Source organism: Bos javanicus, chromosome 3 (genome assembly GCF_032452875.1).
Source record: "Bos javanicus breed banteng chromosome 3, ARS-OSU_banteng_1.0, whole genome shotgun sequence".
NCBI classification, from domain to species: domain Eukaryota; kingdom Metazoa; phylum Chordata; class Mammalia; order Artiodactyla; family Bovidae; genus Bos; species Bos javanicus.
The window spans coordinates 21,212,450-21,233,396 of NC_083870.1; the positions used below are offsets into that span (position 1 = coordinate 21,212,450).

General features: G+C 45.4%; 4 non-coding genes across 4 annotated transcripts; 1 reads left to right on the forward strand and 3 right to left on the reverse strand.

Annotated features, from left to right (window-relative positions):
* Nucleotides 1-4,930: 4,930 nt before the first annotated feature.
* Nucleotides 4,931-5,003, reverse strand: TRNAV-AAC (transfer RNA valine (anticodon AAC)). The gene has a single exon. It is a non-coding gene; the product is annotated as a tRNA-Val (tRNA).
* A 6,803-nt stretch (nucleotides 5,004-11,806) lies between these two features.
* On the reverse strand, nucleotides 11,807-11,879 carry TRNAV-AAC (transfer RNA valine (anticodon AAC)). The gene has a single exon. It is a non-coding gene; the product is annotated as a tRNA-Val (tRNA).
* An 8,129-nt stretch (nucleotides 11,880-20,008) lies between these two features.
* TRNAG-CCC (transfer RNA glycine (anticodon CCC)) lies at nucleotides 20,009-20,079 on the forward strand. The gene has a single exon. It is a non-coding gene; the product is annotated as a tRNA-Gly (tRNA).
* Nucleotides 20,080-20,765: 686 nt separating this feature from the next.
* On the reverse strand, nucleotides 20,766-20,837 carry TRNAE-UUC (transfer RNA glutamic acid (anticodon UUC)). The gene has a single exon. It is a non-coding gene; the product is annotated as a tRNA-Glu (tRNA).
* Between the last annotated feature and the right edge of the window lie 110 nt (nucleotides 20,838-20,947).

Here is a 20,947-nt window from a genome sequence, read left to right on the forward strand (position 1 = left end):
AATAATACCAAAAGTAGTGAAATGTGCATAACACTATGAATATGTTTAATGAACAAAATGTTGCATGAAAGCAAGGTCAGTTACCAAAAATGTAGCTTCCTTCATTTGAATTTCAAGAGCAGGCAACAGTACACTCTTGCAGTAGACCTCAGAATGGTAATACAATAAGCGATCTAGTGTAGGAATTGCCTACAAAGTGGCTCAAGTGACATTTCAAGGGTGGGGGAAATTTTCTACACCTTGATCTGGGTGCTGATTACGTTTGCAAAAATTCAACAAACTGTGCCTATAGTTCAATGATTTACTGTTTCTGTAAAAATCAGTGGATGGTGGATGAAAAGGAGCTGGTCTAGACCATGATGACTAGTTTGCATTTTATTGTAAACCTCTTAAATACGCCTTCTCCTTTAGTGTAAGAAAAACCTCACTGATATTAGAAATATCTTTACCAGAAAACAACAACAACAATGACCATGTTATCTTGTTAGTGTAACTATAGGCAAGGCTCCTTGAAGGGCAATATTTAAACTTTGGGGATGTGTTCTGCTCAACGGGGAGTCAAGCAGTTATTCTAGGTTTTACTTTGACTGGCAGGTTTGGGCGCTGTGGGATTTACTCCTCTTCTTGCTGCATTTTGCTTCCAGGCCAGTGGCAAATTCTGCTCTCCCACCACTGCTAGGGGGCAAAGCTGGTGCTGGAATTAAAAGTAAATGGATAGAGTATTACTCAACCAAAAAAAAAAAAAAAAAAAAGGATGAAGTAATGCCAATTACAGCAACATGCATGGACCAAGAGATTGTCATCCTAGTGAAGTAAGCCAGGCAGAGAAAGACAAATATCATATGACATCGCTTAGACGAGAAATCTAAAACGCAAAACTAAAGCTAATACAAAGGAACATATGTACAAAACGGAAATAAACCCACAGACATAGAAAACAACATTATGGTTACTGAACGGGAAAGGGGGAGGGGTAAATTAGAAGTTTGGGATTAATATATACACACTACTACTATGCAGAAAACAGATAACCAACAAGCACCTCGGGTATAGCCAGGGACCTATACTCAATATTTTGTAGTAATCTGTAAGGAAAAATAATCTGAACCAAAACTAGATGTATATGTGTGTATAACTGAATCACTTTGTTGTACACCTGAAACAAACACAACATTGAAGATCAACTATAAGTCAAAGTTAAAAAAAAAGAAAAAAGGCAAATGGCAAGACAGGCTATAGACACTACCTTGCCTTAGCCTGGATCTGAACCAAGGTTGCTGCTGCCACAGTGCAACACGCACACTCTACAGTTACAATACACAACATGGCATAAGGTAACTGTCCCACGTAAATATACTCACACTGTTTTTGCTGTTTTATTTGTGGACACCAACAGAAGTCTGAGCTTTTCTCTCTTTCATGCTCTTCTCTGATTCTCCCTCAGTGTTTTGCCAAGAGAACGCACCGGGCATAACAAACACTCTCTTCAAACAACACAAGAGACGACTCTATACATGGACATCACTAGATGGTCAATACCAAAATCACACTGGTTCTATTCTTTGCAGCCCGAAGATGAAGAAGCTCTATTGCCAAAGTCAGACTTAAATTGAAGAAAGTAGGGAAAACCACTAGGCCATTCCGGTATGACCTAAATCAAATCCCTTATGATTGATTATACAGTGGAAGTGACAGATTCAAGGGATTAGATCTGATAGACAGAGTGCCTGGAGAACTATGGACGGAGGTTCGCAACATTGTCCGGGAGGCCTTGATCAAAACCATCCCCAAGAAAAAGAAAAGAAAAATGCCCAAAATGGTTGTCTGAAGAGGCCTTATAAATAGCTGAGAAAGGAAGAGAAGCAAAAGGCAGAGAAAAGGAAAGAGAGACCCAAATGAATGCAGAGTTCCAGAGAATAGCAAGGAGAGATAAGAAAGCCTTCCAAAGTGAACAGTGCAAAGAAATAGAGCAAAACAATTAAAGTGGGAAAGACTAGAGATCTCTTCAAGAAAATTAGAGATACCAAGGGAACATTTCATGCAAAGATGGGCACAATAAAGGGCAGAAACAGAAGATATTAAGAAGAAGCGGCAAGAATACATAGAAGAACTATACAGAAAAGATCTTCATGACACAGATGACCAGGATGGTGTGATCACTCACGTAGAGCCAGACATCTTGGAGTGCGAAGTCAACATAGGGACTTAGGAAGCATCACTGCAAACAAAGCTAGTGGAGGTGGTAGAATTCCAGCTGAGCTATTTCAAATCCTAAAAGATGATGCTGTTTAATTGCTGCACTCAAATTTGCCAGCAAATTTGGAAAACTCAGCAGTGGCCACAGGACTGGAAAAGGTCAGTTTTCATTCCAAGCCCAAAGAAAGGCAGTGCCAAAGAACGTTCAAACCACTGCACATTTGCACTAATTTCTCATGCTAGCAGTGTAAAGCTCAAAATTCTCCAAGCCAGGCTTCAACAGTATGTGAACCGAGAACTTCCAGATGTTCAAGCTGCATTTAGAAAAGGCAGAGGAACCAGAGATCAAATTGCCAACATCTTTTGGATCATACAAAAAGCAAGAGAATTCCAGAAAAACATCTATTTCTGCTTCATTGACTACACTCAAGGCTCTGATGGCGTGGATCACAACAAACTGTGGAAGATTCTTCAAGAGATGGGAATACCAGACCTCCTTACCTGTCTCCAGACAAACCTGTATGGAGCCCAAGAAGCAACAGTTAGAACCAGACATGGATCAATGGACTGGTTCAAAAATGGAAAGGAGTACGTCAAGACTGTATATTGTCACCATGCTTATTTAACTTGTATGCAGAATACATCATGCGAAATGCCAGGCTGGATGAAGCACAAGCGGGAATCAAGACTGCAGGGAGAAAGATCAAGAACCTCAGACATGCAGATGACACCACCCTTTGGCAAAAAGCAAAGAGGAACCAAAGAGCCTCTTGATGAAGGTGAAAGAGGAGAATGAAAAAGCTGGTTTATCACTCAGCATTCAAAAAACTAAGAGCATGACATCCGGTCCCATCACTTCATGGCAAATGGATGGGGAAGCAATGGAAATAGGGACAGACTTTATTTCCAGGGCTCCAAAATCACTGCAGATGGTGACTGCAGGCATGAAATTAAAAGACACTTGCTCCCTGGAAGAAAAGCTATGACCAACCTAGACAGCGTATTAAAAAGCAGAGACATTACTTGCCAACAAGGGTCCATATAGTCAATGCTACAGTGCTTCCAATAGTCATGTATGGATGTGAGAGCTGAACCATAAAGAAGGTTGAGCATGGAAGATTTGATGCGTTTGAACTGTGGTGTTGGAGAAGACTCTTGAGAGTGCCTTGGGATTCAAGGAGATCAAACCAGTCAATCCTAAAGGAAATCAGTCCTGAATACTCACTGGAAGGACTGATGCTGAAGCTGAAGCTCCGGTACTTCGGCCACCTGATGAGAAGAGCTGACTCATTGGGAAAGACCTTGCTGCTGAGAAAGATTGAAGGCAGGAGGAGAAGAGGGTGACAGAGGATGAGATGTTGGATGGCATCACCGACTCAATGGACACGAGTTTGAGCAAGCTCCGGGAGTTGGTGATGGACAGGGAAGCCTTCCGTGCTGCAGTCCATGGGGTCGCAAAACGTCCGAGAGGACTGAGTGACTGAACAGCACAACAGATGTTTCTGCTAGTTAATAAAATTACCTTTTATCCCTCACGATCTGTCTGAGCCTCTTCACAGGCTTCCTGGGAGGTCTCATTGTCTCATCCATGCTTTTGCCTGCTCTCCGCTCCTTTTCACGTTTCCTCGTTGGACGTGATCTCTCTGGCTGCAGCCACATGCACCTCGTCTACTAAACCGATGTCCAGAAGCGCAAATGGTCGGATGAAGGCGGAGCAAACCAGGAGCCATCAGCTTCCTTCGGGCGCCCCTTGGATCAAGCTCCGGACGTCTCCTGGCCGCTGGCATCTGCGGCGGAGTTGGAGCAACGCGCGGCGGGGACACTTCGGGGACCTTCTGCCCTCGGAATCGCACGGCTTCAGGAACCGCGGGAATGAACACGCTGAGTGGACTCCATCTCTCAGGTTGTCCGAGGCTCGGAGGGGGAGACGCTATTCTGAGAGACACAGGTGGCTCCGGCTAGCTCCGTAAGCATGCTTGCTTTCTGTCGGAGTAAGCTCTCCTCGTGTCTCTGTGGTGCAATCTGTTACGGAGTTCGGCTGTTAACCGAAAAGTTCCTGGCTCGAGCCCACCCAGGGAGGCATCTCACTCTTAGAGTGTAAATGATATACGATTGTTTCTAATCTCTGCATCCTCTCCTGAGCTCCAGTACTACATTACTCTGTGTGTTGGATACACACGCGCGCGCACACACACACACACACACACACAGGAGGACCTATGTCCGGGATCTCGGGGGAAAGCAGGTCACCGGGAATCCTGGAATTCACGAAACAGTAGGCTCATCATCTACCCTGTAAACTCATTTTACTAATGAAGTTTCTTCCACTGTTTGTAGTAGTCTCTATTTAACCTTTCCCATATGCTTTTCCAATTAATTTGGTTCTATTCTTTTCCTCCATTTTCCATCCACTGGATCATAGAAGAAGCCAGAGAATTCCAGAAAGACATCTGATTCTGATTCATGAACTACTCTAAAGCCTTTGACTGTGTGGATCACAACAAACTGTGGAAAATTCTTCAAGAGATGGGAAAAACAGACCACCTTTACCTGCTTCCTGAAAAACCTGTATGCAGGTCAAGGAGAGATGAAACCAGTCAGTCCTAAAGGAAATGAACCCTGAATATTCCTTGGGAGGACTGATGGTGAAGCTGAAGCGCCAAGTCTCACTCCCTGCGGCGGGCCTCCAGTTTCGTTTAAAATAAAAATCTAAAAGTTTGTAGAGAAGTGCTGCTGTTTCCGCCCGGTTTCGAACCGGGGACCTTTCGCGTGTTAGGCGAGCGTGATAACCACTACACTACGGAAACCACATGGCTACTACCGCCTAGTGACATGCTCAAGAAATGCATGTTTGGACACAGGTGGCCTTCAAATTTTCAAAGGAAGAAGCCTCTGGAAGCCCAAGTGATCCCTCAAGTAAGGATCTGGGGTTCCTGAAAGGCCCTGACTTAGGGTTCCTCACCTCTCCCAGAGCGAGGTCCCTGTGGGTACCCAGGCAGTTAGACCTCAGGATGCCCCAGAATCTGCTCTCCACTCCCCCAACTCTTCTCCCAGGCCAAAATTTCAGGCTCCTCTGTGAACTGCAGCTGGTCAGTTACTCCTTCCATTAGCGAGGTCCAGAGGCTTTCAGGACCTTGATAGTTGAAAAGCAAACATCAGAGCGATGCAAACCTTTGGGATTTGTCTTCCAAAAAAAGGAGTTGGAATGGAGGCCCCCAGGTGAGACCTGGGATCCCAAATATCTCTAAGGACCACAGATGTGGGAAAGGGGACAGCGTCAATGGATTATGCTTTCTGGGAAGGCCCCGGGTTCCAAAAGATACTCTGGGTCTTTCCCCTTCCACCCCTGTGGCAAGGGTGTTTTCCCACCTAACCTGATGCTCTGTTGGCTCAGACCGAACACACTTCTCTTTGACACCAGTCTTTCAGACCACACTTCCAACTTGTCAGAAAATCCTATTTTTCTTTGGTTAGTTATGCATTTTGAGGCACATAACCTTTTTCTTGGTCTGATTTCCTCCCTCAGCTTTACTCATAAAGGCCGGGAGATGGATTCAACTCGAGAGTCTCCCTCCTTTGAAACTGTAGGGTTTGAGTCTTTTAACCTCGAGTGTGTGGGGCTGGGCCGAGGTCGAGAACTCTCTTGGCCAGGTCGGTCAAGATTGGCCTCTCCGTGGCCTGTCCTCCAGGGTCGGGGGCAGGGCCGGGCCACTTCAGCATGGCCCCTGTCGCGGGGTCTAGAGCCCCACGCAGGCGTGGCCCCGCGGGAGAAGCTTCAGCCGGCAGCGTGGATTCAGTACGCCACGAGTCGGCAAGGCGCACCCGGGTGCACGCGGCGAATTTTAGTTCTCAGAGAGCCGGTGCTCTCCCGGCCCCCTGGTTCTCATCCCGCGGACAGTAACCTCCCGGCCAGAAGAGACCAGTAGGAGAAGAGCAGCATCTCCTTCAAGCCCTGTCCACTCAGCATCCAACCATCCGACAATGGTCTTGAAGAGACACAGTGAGAAGTGGTAATAGATTAGGGGAAAAGAAGAAATCCTTGGTGATTTCCTCATCGAAACACCTCATGAGGATGAAGTGGGAGCCTGCAGGGACCCAGTCCTCCTGGCGCTGCTGAAGGCCAGTCTGGTTCCCACCAGTTGCTGGAGCCAAAGCAAACGACCTTGGGCAGGTGACCAGTGAGTAAGCAGTCCTTCTTCCTCCCCAGCTGCATTGCACTTGAACTTGCAGCCCTGGAACCTATCCCCTTGGCTTTTGATGGATTCTAAAGAAGCAACACAGGTTTCTTTCTTTTTTTCATAAGTTTTTTTGTCCAACTTTTTTGAGACATAATTGACATAACAGTGTGTGAGTTGACCACGTTAATTGAGCACAGTTATATATAAAAAAATGATTCCCACCAGAGCATTAACTGGCACCTCCATCCCATCACATAATCTCATTTCTTTTTTGTGATGAGAACATTTATGATTCAGTCTCTTGCAGTTTTCAAGTGTACATATAATGAAGTGCTTTGATGAAGTTTACACCCAGGTAACTGACATCTTAAGATGTGATAAGAAATCCCTGGAGTCTAGTGGTTAGAACTTGGTGCTTTCACAGCTGTGGGCCAGGGTTTGTGCACCTAAGATCCCACAGTCTGTGTTCAGTCATGCATGCTCAGTCATATCCAACTCTGTGGGACGCCATGGACTGTAGCCCACCAGGCTCCACTCTTCATGGGATTTTCCAGGTAAGAATACTGCAGTGGGTTGCCTTTTTCTACTCCAACAACAGATAGGTTTCTTCTTAATGCACTTATTAAGGTCGGTAGTGGCTGGTGGCCAGATGGCACAGCATGCTTTGTTTGCTGATATGGCAGGCAACATTTATCATTCACATTCCTCCCCTCTCCCTTCTGATCTCATTTGTTTGGCTGCACCCATTGGATTCCATGGGCAAGAAAGACCTGGAAATGCTGGTTGCCAGGGTCAGCCTCAAGCACACAGATCGGGGCAAAAGCTAGACAGGAAACCAGGGACCAGGAACAGCAGAGAATATTTAGCCCAAATGTAATGAGCCCAACATTCAGGGGGCCTCCTATTAGTCCTGGTGCCACCACTTACCTTCCTTTTGACCTTGGGTCAACTCCTATTTGCTAGGCCAATTTTGCAAATGTCATATGAAAGAAATAATAAGTACTTCATGAAGCTGTTGTGTAGATTAAATGAGATAATCAAATAACACAGCTGGCACAGAAGGTGGCCAATATTAAGTATGTTCTGGGAGGAAACAATCAAAGATAAGCTGGCACTTCAGTCTTTTGTAACATTTGAATACATTTTTAAATATTTCAATAAATTTTGTCATGATGAATGTAACATCCATTCACAAAATAAATGTATATTAAAGAATAGAAAAATGTAAATGGAATTTATAAAACATATGCCCACAAAAGAGACTTGCTTATAGTAGCTTTGTTTATAATAGTCCCCAAATTGAAAAGCATTCAAATGTCCGGCAGGAAGTGAATAGATATAATTGTGACATATTCACTCAAAGGAATACTGCTACTGCTGCTGCTAAGCCGCTTCAGTCATGTCTGACTCTGTGCGACCCCATAGACAGCAGCCCACCAGGCTCCACTGTCCCTGGGATTCTCCAGGCAGGAACACTAGAGTGGGTTGCCATTTCCTTCTCCAATGCATGAAAGTGAAAAGTGAAAAGTGAAGTCGCTCAGTGGTGTCCGACTCTTAGCGACCCATGGACTGCAGCCTACCAGGCTCCTCCGTCCATGGGATTTTCCAGGCAAGAGTACTGGAGTGGGGTGTCATTGCAAAGGAATACTACTCTTCAATAAAATGAAACACATTCCTGATACATGGCAACGATATGGATTAAAATATCACCCTGAGTGATGAAAAGAGTACATACTCTGCGGAGCCACCTATGGGAATTACTCAATGAGACAAACTAATCACTAGTGACAAGAACTAGATCACTGAGCACCTGGGACAGGAAGTGGAAGGGGGATTGACGGCCAAGAGGCTCAAGAGGATATTCTGGAGTGCTGGAGATGTTCGTGAACTGGGTAGTGTTTCCATGGGTACATTCAGTTGTCAGAAGTCATCAAATTTGAAATGGATGGATTGTATTATTTTAAAATTAATTCTTAAGAAATTTGATTTTTTAAAAATAATGAGAAGAATCATCCCACATTTTAATAACTTAATACAATGACACTCATTATTATTATTAGCATTAGAGGGTTCTTTTAGAAACGTATGTCTCTTAAGGTAAACAATTTGATTGAAAGTTCAACAGTTTCTTCATTTTTGTGTTTTTTCATTAAATTTATACACTAGTAAATTGAAATACTTTAAAGTTGGAATAGATTCTGTAAGAGCTCAATCATATAAAAGCATATATATATATTTTCTCTTGGTTGGTATACCTAAATGACTCCATTATCATTTACTTACATTAACAGAAGTTACTTTTGAATTTAAGATGTTTCAAAATTTTACGTATTTGTATGTTCTGTATCATTTTAATTTTTTAAAATAACACATATAGAGTGTAGGGGCTTCCCAAGTGATACTAATGGTAAAGAACCCATCTGCCATTGCAAGAGGCACAAGAGATGTGGGGTCTATCCCTGGTTCAGGAAGATTCCCTGGAGGAGGGCGTGGCCACCCACTCCATATTCTTACCTGGAAACCTCTCATGGTCAGAGGAGCCTGGGGGGCTACAGTCCCTGCGTCCCAAAGAGTCAGACAGGACTGAAATGATTTAGCATGAACCCATGCACTTTTGCTACTTAGAATAATGTAAAAATAGATTTGAAGGAAAATGTGCAAAGTTGTTAACAGCAGTCCATTCTAGGAGGTGGGACTACGGATGACTGCTTATTTTCTTCTTTAGATATAGTTAACATTTTTAAATTAAAAAAAAAATGAATGACCTGGAAGTGAAAGAACAGAAGAGCTATGGAAGAGGTATTGGAAAGGGGAGAGGAAAGGATAAAAGGGAGGGAAAACCTAGTTCTTGCAGAAGTGTGTGTAAGTTGGGGATTCAAGGGGAGCAGCTCTTGGAATAAGAAAGGTGTTTGGGAGGCAAGTGGGTCATGAGGATACTGCAGTTTTATTCATCTTAGATGACTCCTCCTTGGTGTTTTGTCAAAGAAACCTGCGGGCTTAAATCTCTTGCCAAACATTTTTACCATTTGTGTTCCTCTTTGACTAGCACCATATCCTGTGGAGCCAGGCAGGCTCCAGTTCAAATTGCTGCTTTCAGATCCCACTCACTGATTGAGTGACTGGACAAATTATTTAACCTTCCATGTCTCAGATTTCTCATATGTGAAATGAGGATGATGATATGATAGAAGCCTGTTGAAAGGATAAAGTGAGTACACCCATGTAAAACTTGTAGACAGTGCCTCAGCACATGGCACTTTGCATGTCACCATTGAGTGTAAGCTCTTGCATGTTGGCACTGCACTGCATAAAGTCTGGGTGTGGTTTTCTTTTAAGTTAGTGATATCTTTCAGTGGCAGTGGAACTTTCAAGAGAGAGTGAAGGAATCCTGTCTGACCAGCAGTAACCTCCTGGGCTTGTGGGATCTGCCAGTTTCCTTGTTCATCTGATCAGCTCATCAAAAGGGGAACAGTAGTCCAATTCCTTGCTTCAAAAATCCCCCAATTAAAAAAAAAATTAAAGTTTTACAGTGGAAAACATTCCTATACATGACACAAGACCCAGAATTTTACATAACATATATATATATATATTTATGACTACATAAACATTTAAAGTTAAAATACAAGCAATGGACCTTACTATGTGTATATCTGTGTATATACAGCACACACACACACACACACACACAGTATCAAGTTACACATGCCTGCTGAAGAGTAGTCCACTGGCCCCTTGTCAGGGTCCCACTCCCACTCCCCCACCAACATAACCACTTTCACTGACTGCTTGGCTATTGATCTCCTTATCTCGAAATCAATATTGATACCCGCACTCAGATTTTCCAGTTTCCCACCCAGACCCTGAAGACCAGCCTGCAAAGGGGAAAGTGAATTTGTGTGTTTCCTTGCCCACTAGTCATCTCCAAGGTAGCCCATAGGTCTTGCATTCACCTGCAAACCCACACAGCCCACGTTGCCCCTCCGCATGGAACCAGCAAAGGAAACTGCCAGAACAAATGTAAGGCCAGCAGCTTTGCGACTGGGGGTGAACCGGATTCCCGGACACCTCAGTAAAGCGTGGGAGCTGAGCCAGAGTCAGGCGCTGTGATGTCCCCATCCAGCGACTGCCCCGGCCGCGATACCAGCCCGCTCCTCTCTCTTGCAGTCCCTTTCTCCCTCTGGCTCATTCTCTGTTCTCTCCTGCCCTTGGCCTTCCTCGGATCTATTCGCCCTCTTCACACCTTTCCTTTCCCGTCCTCAAAAGACAGCTAAAGCCTTACATTGTGTGGATCACAACAAACTGACCTCTTTCCAGCTGCAGCCACACGCACCCCATCTACTAAACCGAAGTCCAGAAGCGCAAAAGGTCGGACGAAGGCGGAGCAAACCAGGAGCCATCAGCTTCTTTCTGGGGCCCCTCGGCTCAAGCTCGGGGCTTCTCTTGGGCGCTGACATCTGCGGCGGCGGGGACGCTCAGGAGACCTTCTGCCCTCGGAACCTCCCGGCTTCCCGACGGGAACGAACAGGCTGAGTGGACTCCATCTCTCAGGTTGTCCGAGGCTCCGAAGTGGAAACACCATTCTGTGAAACACAGGTGGCTCCGCCTAGTTCCGTAAGTATGCTTGCTTTCTGTGGGAGTGAGGATGAAACTCTCCTCCCGACTTTGTGGCGCAATCGGTTAGCACGTTGGTCTTTTAACCGCAAAGCTCCTGGTTTGAGCTCATCCAGGGACGTGTCTCAGTCTTTTAGAATGTAAATGATGTATGATTGTTTCTAGTCTATGCATCCTCTCCCATGCTCCACTACTACCCTAATCCTCTGTGTCTTGTACACACACACACACACACACACACACACACACACACACACAAAGGACGTAGGTCCAGGTAGTCTGTGATCCTCAGAGAGGATCTCTGGAGGAAAGCAGGTTGACTGGGAATCCTAGAATGCATGAAAGTGTAGGCTCATCATCATCACCCTGTAAACGCCTTTTACCAATGAAATTTCCTCCATTGCTTATATACTTTCTATTTAACCTTTTCCATATACTTTTCCAATTAATTTGGTTCTATCCTTTTCCTCCTTTTCCCCTCCATTTTTCCTCCATTGTATCATAGAAAAAGCAAGAGAATTCCAGAAAGACATCTATTTCTGCTTCATTGACTCCTCTAAAGCCTTTGACTGTGTGGATCACAAGAAAATATGGAAAATTCTTCAAGAGATGGGAATAGCAGACCACCTTACCTGCTTCCTGAAAATCCTGTATGCAGGTCAAGGAGAGATGAAACCAGTCAGTCCTAAAGGAAATGAACCCTGAATATTCTTTGGGAGGACTGATGGGGAAGCTGAAGCTCCAAGCCTCACTCCAGGCGGCAGACCTCTATTTTCTGTTTAAAAGATGAATCCAAAACTTTTGAGGGAAAGTGGAATTGTTTCCGCCCGGTTTCGAACCGGGGACCTTTCGCGTGTTAGGCGAACGTGATAACCACTACACTACGGAAACCACACGGCCAGTTGGGTCTAGTGACATATCCAAGAATTGCATGTTTGAACACACCTGACCTTCAAATTTTTAAAGGAAGAGAACTCTGGAAACACAGGCAATCCGTCAAGTAAGGATCTGCAGTTCCTGAAAGGGCCTGATTTAGGGTTCCTCACCTCTTCCGGGGCAAGGTCCCTGTGTGCCAGCTTTGCGCCCAAGCACAGAGGTCGCCTCGCTGACTCCCCAGTTCTCAGAAGCCTCAGGAGCGGGGGGAGCAAGGTGCGTCTAAGCCCCAGGTGGCCACAGGTCCGTCAAAGTAGGCACAGCCCTTCCAGAGGCAGATCCGGGCCTTAGAGTTCCTTTTCATGGCGCCAGCGGAGACCGGGCTCGATGCTTCAAATCCTAATCGGGAAATAAAGGACCCGCCGTCCCCTGTGCTCCGCCTGACCCGTGCGCTCCTCTCTCGCAGGCCTTTCACAGCAGCGCTTCTCCGGCGCCGCCTGGCACCGGGGGTTCCTCAGATTCCTGCGTCTTTGGCTGATTCTAGTCCTCTAGTTTCAGTCCAGGCTTGCATCACGCTTTCACGTTTAGCAGGAACCGCAGCAAAGGCTGAGGCTTGGTCATTTGTTGAATTCCTTTGCCTACCAGGCCCAGCATAAAGCCGCGGAGGAGCCAGGCGCGGTCCACACTGATCTGACCGTCTTCGTTCCAAACTTGAGATTAATCTTGAAGGACGGCTTTGTTTTACATTTTACAATGTCTGAAACGCCTCTTGTTTTCCTTTCATAATTTTGCAGTTCAGGTCGTGGAGCGCGAATTTAACAGAGAGGTAAAGGCGGGTTTTTTTTTTTTTTCTTTCTTTCAGAAAGCAGGTGTCTTGAAGGGTTTTCGTATTTACCTCACAGCAGGCAGAGTTTCTTTTCGCTGAAAGGTTTTACTGCAATGGTGTCTGTGTGTCTGTCTGTCTCTGGTTTCCTTTAGCAGTAGAGCTTCTCAATTTGGGGAATGCATGTGCCCTTTTCTTCAGCAGTGGCTTTCCTCCTTTTCTCAGTGCGGCGTTGCGTTCGCGTCTGAGGTTCACGGGCTCAGACCCCGAGGGAGGCGCGGGCCGCATGCGCACCGTCTCCCGGGCCACAGGGCTCCTCCTGGATCCGCGTGGACTCTGAGTGCGATCGAGAGTGAGACCGTGCGACAGCACCCTCAATCGCGCTAGAGGCCTGAGTTACCAAAGAGGCGGACTTGAAAATAGCTTTAGATCAGGGCGTTTCTTGAGATTTCGCCTTGCTTTCCTCCCCTGCAGGTCCTAGTTTGCACCTCCCACGTCCAGACAGAGGAGCGGATTCATCGTTTTCTGTCGCGTCCGGCATGCTGACGTCCCACTGGGACGGGACGAGGGTGAGGTGGTCCTCTCCCCGTCAGGGTGGACGCATAGCGGACGCCCGAGGGACCACAGACACAGGGCTCCCTGCAGCAGAAATGGTAGGCCCAGGGCTTCAGAGCCGGCGAGTGGAGCGCGCCAAGGGGACAGATCCATCCCCTGCCCCCGAAGACGTGAAAAAGCACAACGACGGCCGCCCAACCCCTGGATTAGAGGCACAGCCTCATCCAAGAACTGGACACGGGAGGCTCCGCTGGTCGTGAGGGAAGACCTGGAATCCAGGTGTGGTGAGAGGTCAAGCTCTCTTTCTGAACCTGTTTCCTTGTGAAGCAGGGGCTACTTGGTTCTCAGCTGGTGATGGGCGGGTCCATCTACTCCCTGATCTTGACCTGATTTCGGGGGATCCCCTGATAGCGGCTCGAGGACCGGCTGCTTTTCCTCCTGGATCAGCTCAATCCGCAGAGCCTGACCCTCTTCCATCATCGTGTCTTTGGCTGGAAACCGCGGTGTAGAGTTGAATTCCTTCCCTTTTGTTCTCTGACTCAAATCAGATTGTCCCGCAGGTGTGCTGGGGTGAGGGAAAGTGAAGTGTCTTCACAAGGGATGAACTTCTTGGTTTTCAGAGAGATAATAGGTGTCACAGGTAGAGACGATGTAGGGCCCAGATGAAAATGTGAGGGGATATCAGGAGGTAAAAGTATCCTGCAGTCAACTTTGTCCTGTGCCCTCTTAGATTCACTGACTGTTCTACAAGGTGACTCAGAGCAGAGAAAGATGGGCTGGTTGGAGGCCCTATGGAGCTTTCTGGTGGTAAGGAACTGTTCCCCAATTTCTTCAGTTCAGTAGGGATCCAAGGATGGCAACACTCCAGGCTTCCCTGTCCATCACCAAACCTTGGAGTTTGTTCAAATGCATGTGCATTGAGTCGGTGATGCCATCCAACCATCTCATCCTCAACCACCCACTTCTCCTCTTGCCTTCAATCTTTCCCAGCATCAGGGACTTCTATACTGAGTCAGCTCTTCCCATCAGGTGTCCACAATATTGGAGCTTCAACTTCAGCATCAGTCCTTCTGATGAATATTCAGAACTGATTTCCTTTAGGATGGACTGGTTGGATCTCCTTGCAGTCCAAGGGACTCTCAAGAGGCTTCTCCAGTTTAAAAGCATCAATTCTTTGGTACTCAGTTTCCTTTATAGTCCAACTCTCACATCCATACATGACTACTGGAAGAATCAGAGCTTTGATTAGATGGAATTGTGTTGGCACAGTAATATCTCTGCTTTTTAATATGCTGTCTAGGTTGGTCGTAGCTTTTCTTCCAAGGAGCAAGCATTAATTTCATGGCTGTGGTCCCCATCTACAATGATTTTGGAGCCCAAGACAATAAAGTCTCTCACTGTTTCCATTGTTTCCCCATGTATTTGCCATGTAGTGATGGGATCAGATGCCATGATCTTAGTTTTTTGAATGTTGAATATTAAGCCAGCTTTTTCACTCTCCTCTTTCACTTTCTTTCTTTTTTTTTTTTTTTTTTGCAGGCAGGTCCTATGTTTCTTCCTCTGGTAGGATCTCCTGAACCAAAAAGAGGTTTTCTAAATTGTCCTCTTTGCATCAAACAAACAGAAACAGCAGGTGGGACAAGGCAGCGTGCCCATCCTGCCCTCCAGAGCTGGGAACAAGATCGTATTTAAAAGGAGAGGCCCATTCCAGGACCTGCTCCCTTACCTTATCCACTAGGATGAAAAGAAGCCCTCTTTCACTTTCATCAAGAGGCTCGTTACTTCCTCTTTGCTTTCTGCCATAAACGTGGAGTCATCTGCATATGTGAGGTTATTGATATTTCTTGCAGAAATATTGATTCCAGCTTGTGCTTCATCCAGGCTGGAATTTCACGTGATGTACTTTGCATAGAAGTTAAATAAGCAGGGTGACAACACACAGTCTTGACATACTCCTTTTCTAATTTGGAACCAGTCCATTGTTTCATGTCTAACTGTTGCTTCTTCACCTGCATACAGATTTCTCAGGAGGCAGGTAAGGTGGTCTGGTATTCCCATCTCTTGAAGAATTTTCCAGTTTGTTGTGATCCACACAGTCAAAGTCTTTGGCATAGTCAATAAAGCAGAAGTAGATGTTTTTCTGGAGCTCTCTTGCTTTTACTATGAATCAACGGATGTCGGCAATTTAATCTCTGGTTCCTCTGCCTTTTTTGAATCCAGCTTGCACATCTGGATGTTCTCAGTTTACATACCGTGAAAGCCTCACAGTGAGAAGTTTGACCATTACTTTGCTAACATGTGAGATGAGAGCAATTGTGTAGTAGTTTGAACATTCTTTGGCATTGCCCTTCTTGGGACTGGAATGAAAACTGACCTTTTCCAGTCCTGTGGCTGCTGCTGAGTTTTCCAAGTTTACAGGCATATTGACTGCAGCATTTTAACAGCCAGGCCCCCCTGTCCATCACAAGAGTTTTTTGAATGTTCTTCCCAATGGCCCATGAGTTATAAGTAGTCCAGTCTGTGTGGGAGATCACTTACATACAATTGCTTGTCCTGTGTGAGCACCAGGTTGTGTTCCATGATCTTTTTAAAACGTTCTTTCCTTAGCCTCAGGCACTTTCTTCATGAGGATACCCTGATCATTACTCTGCTGAGTACTTGAGGGAGCCCCATTCATATCCCAGCATTCTCTCTCTCCGTCACTCTCTCTCATCACGTGACCTTTCTTCATGTTTCTTTGTTTATTATTAACTTTTATTTGAGTATATCTGTTTTCCAGTGTGTTAATTATGATGTTGTGTTAATACCACAGTGAATTGGCTATACATATATTCCCTCTCTTTTGGATTTCCTTCTCATTTAGGTAACCACAGAGCATCCAGTAATTCCCTATGCCATAAAATAGGTTCTCATTTGTTATTTATTGTACCAGTTCAGCTCAGTTCAGTCGCTCAGTTGTGTCTGAGTCTTTGCAACCCCATGAACTGTAGAACGCCAGGCCTCCCTGTCCATCACCAACTCCCGGAGTCCACCCAAACCTATGTATATTGAGTCGGTGATGCCATGCAACCATCTCATCCTCTGTTGTCCCCTTCTCCTCCTGCCCTCAATCTTTCCCAGCATCAGGGTCTTTTCAAATGAGTCAGCTCTTTGCATCAGGTGGCCAAAGTATTGGAGTTTCAGTTTCAACATCAGTCCTAATGAACACCCAGGACCGATGTCCTTTAGGATGGACTGGTTGTATCTCCTTGCAATCCAGGGGACTCTCAAGAGTCTTCTAAACACCACAGTTCAAAAGCATCAATTCTTCAGTACTCAGCTTTCTTTTTAGTCCAATCTCACATGCACACATGACCACTGGAAGAACCTGTGTTGGCAAAGTCATGTCTCTGCTTTTTAATATACTGCCTAGGTTGGTCATAACTTTCCTTCCAAGGAGTAAGCCTCTTTTAATTTCATGGCTGCAGTCACGATCTGCAGTGATTTTGGAGCCCAGAAAAATGAAGTCTGCCATGGTTTCCCCTGTTTCCCCATCTATTTGTCATGAAGTAATGGGACCAGATGCCCTGATCTTAGTTTTCTGAATATTGAGCTTTAAGGCAACATTTTCACTGTCTTCGTTCACTTTCAACAAGAGGCTCTTTAGTTCTTCTTCAGTTTCTGCCAGAAGGGTGGTGTCATACATAGCATCAATAGTGTATTTAGGTAAACCCTAATTTCCCAATTCCCCCAACACCCCTTTCAGCCTTGATATCCATACCTTTGCTTTATATCTGTTTTGCAAATAAGAATCACTGGATCTTTGTCCTGTGAACTCTAGCTGCCTTGCTCTCCACCAACACTACCTGAAATCCTCCTCTTGGTGCCCAGCCTGGGAACTCACTGAAAGCAGGAGGCTGGGCCCATGACAAGACTCATCTTGTTTGTTTGTCACCTCTCAGGGCTTGCTATCCTTTGCTGCCTGATTTCCAGTGTCTTAGAAATCAGTATTTCATGTTTTTTGTCTTTATGTTCTTTGGGAGTGGGACAAAGAGGGAGAGTGAGATTTAGGAAGGAGGGTTAATCTGATTTCTGTCACTGCACCTTTGCTAGAAACTGAAGGCATCTCTTTATGTTCTTAGTTTTCCCTAAATAGATGTGCTAATTTAAATTCCGATGTATTTTGCCCACTCAAGGAAAGAATCTTTTTCTTCATGGCCTTGCCATCACAAGAAATTGTCAATACACCTGTCTGTTACTCTAACAAAGGAATTTGTGCCCTACTGACTCAACTTAGTGGGAGGTTCAATGAAAAGACAATGTGTACATTTCCAGAGATTGCACATATTCAGCAGCCAAACTTCCAAGCTGATTGGAAAGTATTCTAAGAATTGTAACTGTTTTCAGTGGTGACCAAGTCATTGAGTCCAGACAAGACCAGCCAGAATGTCTCTGGAGAGCCTCTTGTGGAGCAGCTTAGGGATTACAGGAGTTAAAAACACACACACACACACACACACACACACACAAACACAAATGGTCCCAGACATTTATCCTCTTCCCTTCATGAGTTGTATTTTGCCTTTGGTTGGATGCACACAGTCTAATGAGGGGTCTCCTTCCTTGCAAGCCTGAGACTGTCTCTGTATGATATCTCGACAGTACGTGGCTACATCTGCAAAAATTATCTCATTTGAGACACATTGTTGCAAGCTACAGAATCCTGCACCGATAATACATCTTGGGCAAACTTGGATCCTTAGAGTTCCTGGTTCACCTTCCACTGATTCCTCAGTTGAAGTTCATGAGGAAAGAAGAGCTCTTCAGATTTTCCATACTCAGTCAAGGATGTCTCTAGGTTCTAGAACATTTCTCTCTGCCCTTATCTCTCCCTCTTGGAGTTTTTGTCCTTCTGTCCCTTATACTCTAGGCCTCTGTGGATCTTACCCACATTCTGTCCTCTTCATCAGTTTTCCAGAACTGTGCATTAGGAATCCTTCAGTCAGCAAGCACTTACTAGGTGCTCACCAGGCACCAGGCCCTTCTCCAGGAAAACTGCTGTATCAGGAGCAAAGTCAAGGTCCCACTCCTTGGTGCATTCACACCAGGAGGCATCAAAAATAGGAATCTCACTCACACACACACAGACAAATAAGAATCACAGCAGGAGAGCAGCCTGTCATGTTCTTCTCAGGTTCACCTGCCTGCCAGCACCTAAGGACCCTGCAGTGACTAAAAAAATAACATAGCACATGGGAAAATGGGTGACTTGAGATCTAGAAAGCAGGTAAGAATCAGGATTTTTTTTTTTTTTTAATAAAGGAGTACATCAGGTAAGCAACAGGTAACTTAGAGAGTCCATGTGTTGTACTCTTCTTCAAGTGACGTTATGGCTACATTCAGGAACATCTCCTAAATGTACCCACACATTCTCTTAAGGTGTTAAGCTAGAGCTCTTCTATATATAACCTATAAAAATGTGGGCATTATTACTTCTACCTTAATTAGAAATTTTCCAGGCAAAGATTATACATTAATTCAACCAATTTAATATCAAAGAACTTAAAGTTAATGATAGATCTTAAAACTGCAATTTGAGCTGAGTCGTGTCTGATAAATGCTGCTTAAAATCACATATTCGATGATACCTAAAAACACTGACCCCAAATTGAAAGGGGAATAATTAAGTCACTGTGATTTCTTAAATCAAAAGACTTAATCCTGATTTAAAAGACATCATATGGTATATTTAATTTACTGGAGCACATAATTTGAAGTTTTTTAAATAATAATAAATCTGAAAGTAACCATGAGGTAGTTTTTAGACCAAAATTATTAAAGTAGTGTGTGCATACTGAGAGTCATCTCTGGGAGCATGACCAGACAAACATTTTCTATATAATTATACATCAAATATTAGAATTTTCAGGAGTGTAAGTGTATTCGAGATTCATCCTTATAATCAACTTGAATGTTACTCTTGTTTGTAGCATGGAGAGTACTAATTTATCTAAACCAAACCTTTTTTATATTCCTGAGTTACATTTCAGCGAAACAGAGTTACAGGAAAAAAAAAAGAAAAGACCCACATGGATGCTATTCACTGAGATAGAAAAGTGGTTCAGAACTCCCCTTGGAGAGAGGCACAATGACATATGTGTGGGAAAGCACACTGTGCCTCTGTGCTTGAATTCAGACTGGACCTGGGACTGGGTCAAGGCCAGAACACAAGGCTAAGCACTATTGTCATAGGGCAGCCACCCAACCGACAGCACCCACACAGCAGTTCTGGGAAGCTTTTGAGAATATTCCCCTCCCTTTGCAGCATTTCCCATCTGGTTCTCTCATCCTCCGACCACAGGGAAGGATTCTTCACCTCTGTGCCCTGACAGAACACTTTATGCTCCCTGCAGGGAGTGGAGAGCCAGGCAAGAGCCAAGGGGGCAGCTGTACTGCCTCGATGGGTTTCTAGCAAAGGAGCGTGGAAATCCCAAGGACAGAGGAGCCTGGTGGGCTAGAGTCCAAGGGATCGCAAAGAGTTTTGGACAAGACTGGGCCAGTGAGCACGAGCAGCAGGCGGTTCCACCACTCAGACGGATCCAAAGCACACCTGAGTGCCCGCCAAAGCAACCTGCAGGAGGCCAGAGGGCAGAGGGCAGCCGGTGCAGCTGAGGGTGGAGGATGAAAGCCTAGACCGTCCTACAAGCACAGGGCATGAGTGGCCTGCACTTGAGAAAGACCTGAATAAAAGTCCATCTAGGCTATCCCTGCAAATATGCTCTCTATAGTGGCATTGGTGGTTCAGTGGTAGAATTCTCGCCTCCCACGTGGGAGACCCGGGTTCGATTCCCGGCCAATGCATTGTTGTTGGTTTTGAGCTTTGCTGGTCCATGGACTGAGGAATGCTACAGTCCAAGGGATGGCCAAAAGTCCAAAAGGACTGAGCGACTAACACACATATACCTTCTCTACATCCTAAAGAGAACGGATTCCAGGTGCTGAAGGGCCAAGCGGGCCCCTTTCCGGACGGGAAAGCTGTTCCCTGGCCTTCCCACAGAAGTTAGCTTTGAGAGGGACGCCAAAGGAAAGGAACAATCCCGAGATATCGGCACGTTACTATCAAGTGATGTCATGACTCTTACATAAAGAAAGAATGTGATGTTAACCGGGCACTTAGGTACAGAATATACGATGTTCGTATTCTTGCAAACTTTTGGTATCTTACAAAAGCTTTTGGTATTGGATTTTAATGAATTTTTGGAACTGAAGCCCCACATTCTCCTTGAATGAAAACTCTGTTAAGTAAGACTCTGGGTTTACCACGCCAGGAGAAAAGAGTGGAGGCCAGAGCTGGCCAGCACAGGCTGTTCACGGCATCTCAGCTCCAACAGCCAGCCCGAGGTCCAGGACCCTGAGGCCCGGACTCAGCGGCATTTAGAAACTCTGTGCAGAAATGTTCTGCATTGGACCTTTAAGCAAAATACAGTTCCGATCTGGGCAGGAAGAGAGAGACTTGTGTGAGTGCAGACGCTGGAAGAAAGAAAGCTTTCCCTGACCGGGAATCGAACCCGGGCCGCGGCGGTGAAAGCGCCGAATCCTAGCCACTAGACCACCAGGGAGCTGTAGACAAATACCTTATTTAGCTTCTCCAGGTGAAAGGTGAGTGGAAGATGACCCTTCAGAAAGTCAGAAAGCGGGAAAGGCAATGTCGCAGCGGCCCAGGGCTGTG